The 13657-nt window shown below is 36.4% G+C and overlaps 1 long non-coding RNA gene across 1 annotated transcript in view; it reads right to left on the reverse strand.

Annotated features, from left to right (window-relative positions):
- The window catches only part of LOC130458482 (uncharacterized), a 199215-nt gene that overhangs the window by 55069 nt on the left and 130489 nt on the right, over window positions 1–13657 (reverse strand). Inside the window, exon 3 of the long non-coding RNA XR_008917823.1 lies at window positions 12288–12518. This is a non-coding gene — a long non-coding RNA (uncharacterized LOC130458482). The remainder of the gene's footprint in view (window positions 1–12287; window positions 12519–13657) is intronic.

The following is a 13657-nucleotide window of genomic DNA, read 5'->3' on the forward strand; positions in this document are numbered from 1 at the left end:
AATAATAAGTTTGCTCTGAAAGAATTGCAAGCATCTTTTGAATCTGTTAAGGGTGCTGTCAATAGGCCTCATGTGCATAATATTTCATAAGGTTTTAAAATATATGTGTGTGTATTTCCTTATAAGAAAAAAGTCAACAGGTCTCATTTTATTAAGAGACACATTTGCTGTGCTGTTGATTTTAGTATTCAAATAGTGGTTAGGACTTGCAGAGACTGTCTCCTTTTCTATTAAATGGACCTTAAATGAAAGTAAAAAAGCAATAGGAAAATATTGCTAAGAATAAAGGAGAAAAATTGGAAAAGCAAGATATGACAAACCATGGATACAAATATTTTCAGCTATGACTCAGAACAGGTTGGGCTAGATTGAAGATTACATCAACCATTCCCTCAAAAGTTAAAGCTCATCAACAATGTCAATTAATTGGAATTTGAAAAAAAATTGCAACTAAGACTACTTTCATAAGTTTAAAATAAGCTTTTGGAAGTGTTTCATTTTAAATGAAAGAATCCCCAACAGAATGGTAGTGTGGTAACATATCAGTTGTCTGTATAGGAATTAACCATATTCAAGGCTGGATACCCTCTCTCCAGAGGGCAATTAACATCTAACCAGTAAATTTCCCTATCCTGGGGTTGAAGACGAGAGTAGTAGCAACAGGTTTCTCTTTGTCATTGCCAAACTCTTTTCTTCCTCTAACCCTGTCCCCAAAACACCACAGAACAGTTTAACCAGATGCCAGGGGAATTGATATTGACTACTTGAACAAGATTTCAAAGTCTGACCACAGTGCAAATAGGTTAAAAGTCAAAAAGGATGAGTTGACCATTTTAGAATCATGGAATTGCTCAATTTTAGAGCTGAAAGTCTTAGAGGTCATCAAGCCTAGTTCAATGCTGACACATATAAGTCCTTAATTAACTCTCTCTCTCTCTCTCTCTCTCTCTCTCTCTCTCTCTCTCTCTCTCTCTCTCTCTCTCTCTCTCATCTATCTATAAAACTAACTCAAACAAATGAATAAACTGAGGCATAAGCAAGGTTACAAATCTGTTCTAATGGTATCTTCTCTCAGAATAGAGAATTGAGGACCGGCTACTTAGGAAAGAGAAATGGAGGCAAACCTAACATGTATACTTCCTTGTATACACAAAGTGGGTAAAGTGCAACAACATTATATGTGCTTGAGTCATACCAGTTGCATGCCATCCTGTGCTTCATGAAGAAATTTGTTTCAGTCAGATAAGCCTTTGCTAAATAAAGTTCATTGTTACTGTGGTTGCATTATGTTTTCCATGACCACCATTTTACAAGGAAAATATCCTCAGTGGTAAGCTACAGATACGATTACTGCGTGACCTATATAGCATTTTCAAGAACCCAGTTTTGTGGTCAGATGGTTGCTCAGAGAAACATTTTTCATAGATATCACCCCCACATCTATCTCATATATTCAGAGGACTGTAGCCAGTATATACTGTATAGGATACACAACTTGTTCAGTGATGACTATTTCTATATCAAATCTTACACAGGATCCACAGATCCCCTGTCTGATGAAAGAAGTAGGTTATCACATCCTCTCCTTCCTCTTTGTAGTTCCAATACAATTAAAACAATTTGCTTGACCTTTAAGAGGGAAAATTTCTCTCTCCTTGCAGAAGATAGGATGAGTAATTCTCATAAAAGAAAATCAGTAGCTAATTCATTCTGGTGTCTTAATGTAAATGGTTTATCTAGAAGCATATCAAGCAAAGGTTTATTTTTAAAGGGGGATAAAAGTATCCTCTCTGTAATGTCATGTCCTTTATGAAAATATGCAGAATAACCTTCAGTTCACTCCATCCATATGCAAAAAAACAGTCATTTGTAAAAGGGTAGTCCCCATCCCCCCAATGAAATTCAGTTGCCAGAGTTGTGTGTGTGTGTGTGTGTGTGTGTGTGTTTCTGTCTTTTCTCCTCAGGACTAGCTGTCAGCTGTTACTATCAGCAATGATTAAACATAAGCAAGAGTTGTGATTCATCAAGAACAGATAGAATCATCACTGATGTAAACCTTCCCCAGTTCCAAGGTCAGATCGGGTAGGGAGCTAGGACAGCTCCATCACCAATCTATGCAGCTGAATTTATTTATGGTAATTCATTTACTGTCATATCATTATTGAACAAAGAGACATAGAAACATAAGAACATGTACTTATATGTCTCCAGGTGGGCATATACATGTGTGTACAAATATATATGCACCTGTATGCATTGTTTATGGTATATGAACAGCACTATATATGTGTACCTTTATATACATATATAGTATGAATGTGTATATGCATACATATGTGTGTATTTATACGTATCTGTAGCTAAGCAATTATTTCCTAGAATTTAGAAGTCTAAGAGTAAATTGTTCACTGAATCATTCATATCTAGCTATCCTAACTCATCAGAAGTTTAAATAAAATGGATATGAACTTTTCAATTTAACTCACTTTAGACCACTCAAAAGGTTTATGGAGTTTATAGAGTTATCTTCATAGCCTACTATAAACCAGTATGAATCCTTCTTATCTGGATGTTGAAGTTGATATTTAGTGAAGTACACATACAATTTGGATCTATATGTATGATGCCATTTAAGAATTATAACAACTCGGTTTATGGAGGAAATATTATGTATTGAACTAGAGTCTATATTCTTTTAAATATCATCTAGTCTCCTGAGATTAAATATCTAAAGAAATTAGAGTAAGTGAGCATGATTAAAGTATTAAAATTTTTTACAGAAACTCATGAAAGAGATACACATATGCTTGTCCAAAAGAAATGTGGGGAGAAATTATGGATGATGTCTAAAACCCAACTTCTCATGTAGAGGTTCATAGACTCTTGATTTATGAGAGGCTGTGATTAGTGAAACTAACTAAAGAAGAGAGTTCTTGAGTAGCACCAGACTTAGTATGTGTCTCAAACAATGCTATTTTAGATTTCAGGAACCTAACCTTCTAAATCAAGGAGGAGTTTTTGAGCTCTATCTCTGAACAAATAAGATTCCTCATATAGCCACTGTAGTTGGACATACAACTGCATTCAATGATACGTGAGAGAAAAAGGTTGGGATCTTGCCATCATCTGGTATTACAAGGAGTTATTTGGTCAGTACAGGTCAGATGAGAAAGGGGTTACCAGACTAATACTCCCAAACTATTTATGTTTTCTTTGAAGTGAAGATCTAAACCACAGTGTAACAATAAAAGCCTAAGTAGGACTCTGTGGGAGAAAGATATTTCACTGAAAGGGTAGTGTATTACCCTCTTAAGACCCCAAGATAAGTTTCATTCTAGATAGGGTTAGGATAAGTTCTTTGAAAGATCTGTGAATGATCCTGAAATGGATCTCTCCCTCTCTTTCTCCTTCCTTCCTTCCTTCCTTCCTTCCTTCCTTCCTTCCTTCCTTCCTTCCTTCCTTCCTTCCTTCCTTCCTTCCTTCCTTCCTTCCTCCCCCCTCCCTCCCTCCCTCCTTCCCTTTTCCTTCCTTCCTTCCTTCCTTCCTTCCTTCCTTCCTTCCTTCCTTCCTTCCTTCCTTCCTTCCTTCCTTCCTTCCTTCCTTCCTTCCTTCTTTCATTCCTTCCTTCAACATATACTGCATGATGGTATAATATTGGAAATGTATAAAGAGCAGTTTGTGAACTGATTATAGAATATAAAATATCATGATATATAACAATAATTCTTATCCCTTTTTTCATAATTTTGTTGACTCACACCATGGATCAGGTTTAGCATATCCAATCCCCTATTTTTAAAGGAAATATTGAAAATTTAGATACAGTGATGACTTTACCCCTGGGTAGTGAATTGAGTTGATTTCCCCCATAATAAAGTCACAATGTTAAATTTATCTATGGGATTAAAAAAATCATATAGACTATGTTCAGAATTCCAAACTTCTCTGGACCTGTAAATTATCCCTTCTCTTTTTCATATATTTTCACTTCATCTCTATCTCTTTTTGTTTTTTCCCCTCCTTTTGTGGTATTGGACAATTTTGGTTCTGTTACTTTTCATATTATCCTGACAGTCTGTCCATCACTCAATCTTTTCCTCCTGGCATTGTTAAATACACACATATGCACATGTATGTAAAATCTTCATATATGTAATATTTATATATATATATTCTTTGAGATTTCTCTTTACCTGAATATGGCAAGATTTTTTTAATCTGATGCTAATGTGGACTTTTCCCATGATTCAGCGAAGAATTATTTGAGTGGTGTGACCTTAGCAAGGCGGTGTGAGAAGCTCTACTTGGCATCAATATACATATTGAACTTGAGTGTGACCAGACTGAAGGCAGAGACACCACTTATCCTACATGTTGGTTGATTGTTATCTTTCATACTTGAAGAAAACCAAAATGACATCACTGTTGATGTCTTTTGACTTAAGTATAAATTAGAATAAGTAACTCAAAGTTGCGTAAAGTTGTCTGTCTCATTCTTTCTTCTAGTCATTGAAGTCCAATGGCAAGATAAAAGTCAAGATTACTGGTGATGGCTCAGGACACAGTAAATGACTTTGACTTCTTTAATATCTAACCAAACTTTAAGCACTCTACAGTACATGTTTCTTCTATGTCCATGGCCATTAGAACAAATTGTTCTCATCCACTCCTTCCAATGAGAGAAGTATTCGGGTAGATAAAACCCTAACTCAATGGGTTTGAGGCTTGTTGGCTACTTTCAACTTAGATTAGCACATATGCTTGTGGGGCCATTGTGTGTACTACAGCTTCTCAGAGTCAGATAAAAGCTATGGCACATGGACAGCCCTGAAAAGTATTTGGCAAACCCTCACAAATGAAGTACTAATCTTCTCTTAGTAAACTATATATCTCTATGTGTATGAATTAACTACAACCTTATCTTAACCTCATGTCACAGGAAATACATGTCACAGGAAATACAAAGAAGGCAATGGAAGCGGAGGATATTACAAAGGTAACATTGACAGTACTTGGTGAGTATAGTCGCTGAGGAATTAGTAATTAATGATGACACTAAAGTTCAATCTTGGATTAGGGGGAATTATTGCTCCTATTCATAGAAATTGAGGTCAGAATAGATATCTTATTTGGGGCAACAGATGATGAATCCCATTTTTCATGTGTTGATTGCAAGATTCAGAAAACTCCTTCAAGTAGAAATGTTTACCAATAAATTGGAAGTATCTGACTTGAGTTCAGGAGGAGAGTTAAACTTTTGAAATTTAGATTTCAGAGTTTTCTTCTTTAAGATACTTACTAAATCCCAGAGAGGAACTGACATACAGAAATGTACATTTGGTTAGAAAGGAAAAGGGAAGTTAAGGGCACAACCATTAAGGATATATTCTTATAAGATGTGAGAAGTGGAAAGGGATTCAGTGAAGGAGAAAGAATAGAAGTGTTTTGAGAAATAGTAAAGAAGGAAGGAAGGAAGGAAGGAAGGAAGGAAGGAAGGAAGGAAGGAAGGAAGGAAGGAAGGAAGGAAGGAAGGAAGGAAGGAAGGAAGGAGGGAGGGAGGGAGGGAGGGAGGGAGGGATCCAGTTCAGTATCTCCCAAAAATCAAGGCAGTGGTCCAATAATCACATCCACTATTCTCCCAATATATTTGGTGTGGTTCATCAGGTCCTAGAGAACTGAAGATATAAAGAATACTTTTTCTATCTGGATTATCGTCCCACTAATTTCCTGTAAAATAGGTTTAAATGCCATTTTCTCCAAGGAGCCTTTCCTGGTTCCCTTCACTTTAAATCATTTATTCCTTCATTCCATTTCTAAAATAAATTGTTATAATTTCTGAATGTCACTTATATAATATTTCATGTTTTTAGCAGAAATATTTTTGTATGTATCTTACTGCCCTAGTACATTATAAATTCTCTGAGAGGAGGAATAAAACCTTTCATTTTGCATCCCAATTCCAGCACCTAGTTCAGTACATTGTACATAAAAAATGTTGAACAAATATTTGCTGAAATATGAATGAATGAACTTTTACCAAAGGAGGAGGCAAATGAATTTTCAACTGGAATACACATTCTTTTTCAATCTTATTCAGAGGTTATGTGTTTATAAACAAGACCAATGTGATTATTTCAGGTGATGCCTTTGTTTCTTAGTAGTTAACTTCTATCCAACTTGTTCTGATTCTATGGTTCTGAAACAGAAAGCTAACTTTTTAAAATGTTTTCTTATTTTTAAAAGTTCTCTCTTTTTCTCCTCTTGCAAATCTTTTGAGTTTGATGGATACCAAGAGACATATATCAGATCTTCAGCAGTATCCCATTGAGAGTTCACACAGCACTTCAGTCACTTAGTCATGATATATGCTCTCAACAGTTAAAGATAATGACTTCAGGAATAATCTTTCATAGGTTTTATATTAAATGAGACTAAAGTGCAGGCGCAGTATTAAAGCACCTTGTTATTTGCAGAGTACTTAGAGTAACCTTAAATATGGAGATGATCAAATTTCATGACCTTTAGTTTTAATTCTTCCATCTTCCCTTTTTTGTGTAATTCCTATTTTTAATAAAGATGTGTGTGTGTGTGTGTGTGTGTGTGTGTGTGTGAGAGAGAGAGAGAGAGAGAGAGAGAGAGAGAAAATGAGCATGTGTGTGGCTGCCTAAATTACACAATGCACTTAGTACAGCATTACAGCTTTGAATTTAAATACTCACAACCAAGAAATATCCAAATGAATATGCCCATTTTAATGTGAGCTTATCTACATTGCATATATGACCATATATTTTTAAGATATCATTATTTTAAAAGTATGCATGGGGCATATTATAATCTTAAGAGGATATTCCTCAGATTTTCTCTTTACTGATTTCCAAATTTAAATTTTTTCATACAAATTCAGTGTGCATTAAGTTCAACATTTAAGTTGCTTTGTGAACAAAAGCATAGAAGTTTATTATTCACTAACATCAAGCTATCTACTATTGCTCTGAAACAATAGTTTAAAAGCAGTCCTATAAAAACTGAAAATTTCAATAAAGAATGTTTTTGTTGTCATTGCTGTAAATTTTTTAAAGAGAATGAATCTCTTCTTTCGCCCCTCCCAGAACTATTATTGTAATAGTGTTGAGAGCTTTATGTGAGAAAACTCCCTCTACCAAGTAAGTCTCCTTTTCTACAATATCTGACAAAGATGGTACTTCTTTTTGAGGCCAACCCCTGTCCATGAGCTTTTGATGCCACTTTCTTCCATCTTCTCCAATGGATTGGTGACTAATTTTTTTTCCAACCTAAATTTTAACATTTCCCTACCAAAGGAGTCCTTCCTTATTGAATTCAAGTATGCCAAGTATTCCTACCCTTCCTAGAGTTACTACCCCTGAAACTATTATCCTATGTCTGTCCTGTCTCAGTCAAATGCCTCAACAAAACATTTTCCCCTCACCATGTCTATTTTCTCTGCTTTCACTCACTTCTTAATTTCTTGCAATCTGGATTCTGATCTCATCACTCAATTGAAACTATTCTCCCAATAGTTACCAATATTCTCTAAATTGTCCTATCAAATGTATGTGCTGCATTTAGGATTAACTGCTCTCCTTCTGCATACCCTCTCTTTTCTTGGTTTCCATAATACTCTTCTCCTGGTTTACCTCCTACCTGTGTGCCTTCTTTGTCCTTAGTATCCTTTCTGACTCAGCATCCATGTCAAAGGTTCCCAAAAGTTCTGCTGTTGGCTTCCTTCACATCTTGCTCTATCCTTAGATGTCTCCCAGATCTCACCCTTTTTTCCCCTCTTATCTCTAACTCTTATAGTTTCCTCTTAGAAGGTATAATTTTGTATGTACCTATAGTTAGATGATTTTTAGAGGTACAAGATGATTATGTTAAATGATTAATCAGGGAGACTAGTCTCCCAAATGATCATCAGGGGGGAGTAAAGATGGGATTAATGCTCCACTACTTATTCTTTAGATTTTAGCCACCAGGAATGTATACACACCCACTTAAGGATTAAGTGGAGTGGGGGAGGCCTATGAACCACATGTGCAAGTGAGTGACAAATCAAAAACCACAGACTGCTCCCTGGGCAGTCTGAAGCAAAATTAAAGCCACCATTGGTGCATGTAAAAGTGGACCAAAGGCACAGGAAGTGATGCAAGGAACTGTCTTTAAATTTGGTGGTCCACTTCTTGTAAGGGATCTTCGCCTTTGAACTCATCCTTGGAGGAGCTTGTGCTTGAGACCTCAGACTACTTTCCTTTGGACTGGCACATGGGTGATTCCCTTTCCTTGGCTTCTCTGGAGGAACTAGCCTCCCGAGAGGCCCCTTGTCTTAGAGGAGGCCTCAAGGCTGGAAGCCTTGTTTAATTAATCCTTTGGGCCCCCTTTGCTGGGGCCTCTGAAGCTCTGCCCCCATCTCTCTCTCTCTCTCTCTCTCTCTCTCTCTCTCTCTCTCTCTCTCTCTCTCTCTCTCTCTTTTTCTGTCAATCTCTCTCTCTCTCTCTGACTCTCTCTCCCCTCTCTCTCTCTCTGACTCTCTCTCTTTCTCTCTCTGACTCTCTCTCCCCCCACCTCTCTCTCTCCCCCCCTCATTTTCCTTACTTTCTTTCACTCTATTTGTAAATAAGCTATCATAAAAAGTCATTCTGACTTGAGTAATCCATTTGGAATTTAGTAAAGTCCTGGTGCCATACTCTTAAATATTCAGCCCAACCATAATTTTTACCCCTCACAGTCCCCCTGAGTTTGAGTCACACATTACCAATTGCCTATTGGACTTTTCAAATTTGATGCCCAGGAGACATTTTAAACTCAACATTACCCAAATTGAAGTCATTATATTGCTCTTTAAACTGACCCTTCTTGTAAACTTCTCTGATTCAATAGCAAGTAACACCTATTTGCAATCTCTCCTTTTAAACCTTAGCGTTATCTTTGACTCCTCAATCTCTTAATCAACATAGCCCATCTGGGCCAAATCTTATTGTTTCTAAGTTTACAACATCTCTGACAACCACTCTCTTTACCACTTAAACAGATACTACCTTAGTTGTAGCCCTCATCATCTCTCACTTCAGTTATTATAATAACTACCTAATTGATTCCCCTTCAATAAAGTCCTTTAGCCTCCAGGCCATCCTACACACTCTCACCAATGGAATTTTCCGTAGACATAAATCTTACCATATGATTACCTAGTCAATCAATTCTTTTGGCTTACTATTGACCGTAGGATAAAATATGAATTGCCCTGCTTAGGATTTAAGGCCCTAGAGACCCTGGTCCTAACCTGAATGAGGCCCCATAGCATGCTATTCCCCTTTGTACCCTGGGTGATAACAGCCAAATCATCTTTTTTTTTTATTCTTTACTTTGTGTCTTAGTAAAACCTCTAAAACAGAAGGACAAGGACTAGGCAAAAGAGGTAAAATTACTTTCCTAGGATTACACAGCTGGGAAGTGTCTAGGGCCAGATTAGAAACCAAGTCCTCCCTACTCTAGGCCTGGAGATCAATCCACTGAACTACCCAGCTGCCCCCAAATCATCTTTCTTTCTCTCCTTCACACACAAATCTCCAGTTGTTCTCAAAGTATTTGAACTGGACAGCTCATATTCCTAGAATGAACTATTTCCTCATCCATGTTTCCTAAGGACTCTTCTTTTAAGATGCAGTTTAAACACCATCTTCTGCACGGAGTTTTCCTGATCCTCCCAACTTTTAGTACTCTGCCCATAAGTTGATTTTATACCTACTTTGTGTGTAAATATTTGTATGTATTCACTTTATACTTTTGCTGTAGAGATTTTTATACATACTCGTACCCTCCATTTGTCAGGAGGAATTGTTTCATCCTTCCCACTTCTATCCTTGCCATCTAGCATACTTGGCACGGAATAGTGCTCTGCACCTTACAGTCTTTGGTTGTTTCATGGGGCACGAAGACAGTTAGCTGATCAGTTGGGAGATGCATAGACAGTTGCATCAATTGGATATCTTATATAACCCAGATCTTCTTACTTATGAGGTCAGCTGTCTACAAACTATTGCTAAGCTGTCTCCTTTATAAAAATCAGTGAGCACAAAAAAAAAAAATACAGATGTCTGTGAGTAGACCAAGTGTCCTATAGTAGAGGATTAAGGATAAAGCATAAAACACAAGCTAACTAATAGGACCACTTGCCTGGGAACTACTTATCTTGATCTTTCATCACAATTCAGATAATCCTGGAATCCATAACTTCTCCCAACATCCTTGTCTATTTCAAATCCTTCTATTATGTAGCCCTTCTGAAAAAGAAGCCAATATGTCTTACTCAAGTTAGGAAAGCCAATTAGGACAATTAATTAATTAGGTCATAATCATTAGGGCTATTAACTTTGACTTTAAGTAATAGGGACAAACAAATCTTGGACCAAGAAGGAATAAGTCCTTTTGTCTTTCAGATTAGCCAAGCAGAATTCCTGAAGCCCAAACCTCTCTTTCTAAATGGGTTCCATTGTTTTGTTCCCTCTACTTAGGTTAGAGGTTACTGATCTTACCTTGAAAAACTGGATGTCAGCGTTCAATGTGTGCTTGTGTTAAGTGAACCTAGCTGTCTCTCAGCACTTTTGCCCATTGCACTGGGACACCAGTATGAACCTGGTTTCCTCATGAGGACCACATCCACCACTCTTATTCTGTGTTCCGCAATATTTCATAAGTACATACAGAACATCTTGTGTGATTTTATTTTCAATTTTAATGTGTTTTTTTTTCGAAATTCCCATCTCTCTTTAAAGCATGTTTTCTTATCCCATTAAAGTCCAAGTTTCTAAAGAAAATTATAATGTCTTGTTTTACTTTTGTAACCTCTTACAGTCCTAGGCCCCAAGAAACATGAAATGTCTCCAATTGATTGGCAAATACCAGCTTAATGGACTTAAAAATAAAATGTCAATTGTTATAAGACTATGAGTATGACTTAAAATTCAGGAAGGTCTCCAAAATAATAACATTCACATCTATAGAGCTATAGGTGCACAGCTAATGAACTGCACATCTAATAGGCTTCGATTTAGAGATCTTTTATAGACTCGCTCCCTTTGGGTCACCACACTTGCCAGTTTGGACTTTTGAAACCCACTAATATGGGCTGACATAACAAATTAACAACAAGGAAAGTTCACCGAAGGACAAGTGTGAGAAAGTGTGCCAAATATATTAGCATTCGTTTTGCAACCTTGTCTCCAGTTTGTGTGAAGTTGATGGTTGGAGGTTACGCTTTCATTAAAAATTGACAACATTTTAAATGCTAATCAAAACTGCTTGTCCTTTCTACTTCTATTTATCTTGGAGGAGAAAAAAAGGGAGAGAGAGAGAAAAGGAGAGAGTGAAAGAGAAAAATAAAAGATGGCTTGCTTTGAACTGCAACAAATATTCTCTCTGAAAGCCCCCAGTCGTCCATCCCCTCCTCCTGCATAGGACAGATAAGAGCTATGCAGACTGAGTGTCAGGACCTCTGCAGGAAGAGTGAAGGCGCCATTGGAGGAGTTAAGAGATGTATCTTCCGAAAGAGAAAGGGGTGGGGGTAGGGGGGTGGAGCTTGGAAGGGAGGACTTATATGAGTTCAAATTGAATGATAGAAAGAACTGAAGAGGTTGTGCCGGCTTCTCAATGGGTAAAATGAATATATTTCTGAAGCAGAGGAGCCATGTGTTATGAGAGAGAGAGAGAGAGAGAGAGAGACAGAGAGAGACAGAGACAGAGACAGAGAGAGACAGAGAGAGACAGAGAGAGACAGAGACAGAGAGAGACAGAGAGAGACAGAGACAGAGAGAGACAGAGAGACAGAGACAAAGAGAGAGAGAGAGAGACAGAGACAGAGACAGAGAGAGACAGAGAGAGAGAGAAGGGGAAATACCCTGAGATGTTATGTTTCATGATTCAGTTCAGAGGACACTAAGATGGGCAGAGAGGTGAAGAAGATAATAAGAAATCTTTTGCTGAATTTATATGGCCCTAAAATTGGATGGGTACATTGAAGTAGATTTCTTTTTCAAATAAAAGACTTCTTTTTAATCTTTATTAATTTTTTTGAGTTCCACATTTTCTCCCTTCCTCCTCTCCCTCACTCATTGAGAAGGTAAACAATATATCATTTATAAATATGGAGTCATTAAAAATATATTTCAATATTATCTATATTTCAAAAAAACAAGGAAATAAAAGAGGGAAGGAAGAAAGGAAAGAACAAAGGAAGAAAAAGAAAGTTAAAATATGTTTAAATATATACTCACTCTTTCTGGGGGTGTATTGCATTTTTCTTTATGAATCCTTTGGAATTGTCTTGGATAAGCGTACATATATTTTCCAGTTCATTCTTATTCCATTTTCATGGAAAAGAGGTTCAAATAAATGCGTAAAGCATTTGCTTTTTTAACATTTTTATCTGATCTTAGACAAGAGTCTCAGTTGATTTCTTGGTTTATTCAATGATAGTCCAAGATGACTTTGTCTTGTTATTTCCCCTATATAAGGCAACAAGAAAGGAAAAATTACTTTGATTTCCCAACATTAAAAATGTAGAAACATAAGAGGTGAGACAATATATGATGGATGTGGTTCATCCTATACAGAGTTATGTCACTGATGGAGATCAAAGAGTCCTTTGTAAGAAGTCATAGATATGTTTTTCAATATTAACCTCAGCATTTTAACCTTATCTTAATGGATTTATCCAACCATTTACCAAATTTTTCTTGATGATGCTTATATTTTCAGGCTTTTTATTACTTGGTATGATAAAGTTCATAAGCTTACTACCTCCTGTCAATAAATATTTCTCTGTATTTTTTATAAAACCTTATTTTTCAAGGGACCTCATATTCTAGAGTTTCCTATATGTCGATTTTCATCCTCTCCATCCTTTCATAATTTTATAGACTTAAATCTTTCAAGAACTTTTTCCAGTCTTCACATTTCCAGGCTAAAATGTCCTGAATTTAGCCTGTCCTCATATATAATCACTTCTTCACCTCTTGGTCATTTCCTTTTCTTTTTCTGAAGGTTTTTTTTTGCTCTGTTTGGAAAGAAAAAGTGAATTTGTACATGAAGAGCTGACCTAAAAAAAAGGCTTTGTTTATTGAGTGGAGTAAAACTGAAGAATAAAGTTGGACTGTGTCCAATTCATCAATCAATAAACATTTATTATGCCCTTGTTCTGTGCCATTCACTGTGCTAAGGACTGAGGATACCAAAAGAAGCAAAAAGGAGTCCCAACCCTTGCTAAACTTTCTATTCAGTGATACATTATTATACTTGATTCATATGATATAATTTCAATCATCTTCTCTGTCAGAAATAAAGTTGAAAAAAACTCTTTCCTTTCAAACTGAAATTCCCAAACTAGGAGTTAATTTTTTTTACATTATTACCTGTTTATGAATCTTCCCTTTAAAATGCAAACATAATGTGAAAGAAGTAATAAAATTGTGTATCCATGTGATTGGCCATAGTCTCTTCCAGAACCACATTCCTCAAAATTCAGTGCAGAGGACAGTAAGTAACAACACTATTTCAAGTATATTCTTGTTATATAGCTTTCTTCTCAATGCCACTTTGGGAACAATGAACATGAATGAGAAAAGAAAAGAAAGACAAAAAGAAA

This window comes from Monodelphis domestica, chromosome 3 (genome assembly GCF_027887165.1).
Source record: "Monodelphis domestica isolate mMonDom1 chromosome 3, mMonDom1.pri, whole genome shotgun sequence".
Lineage (NCBI taxonomy): Eukaryota > Metazoa > Chordata > Mammalia > Didelphimorphia > Didelphidae > Monodelphis > Monodelphis domestica.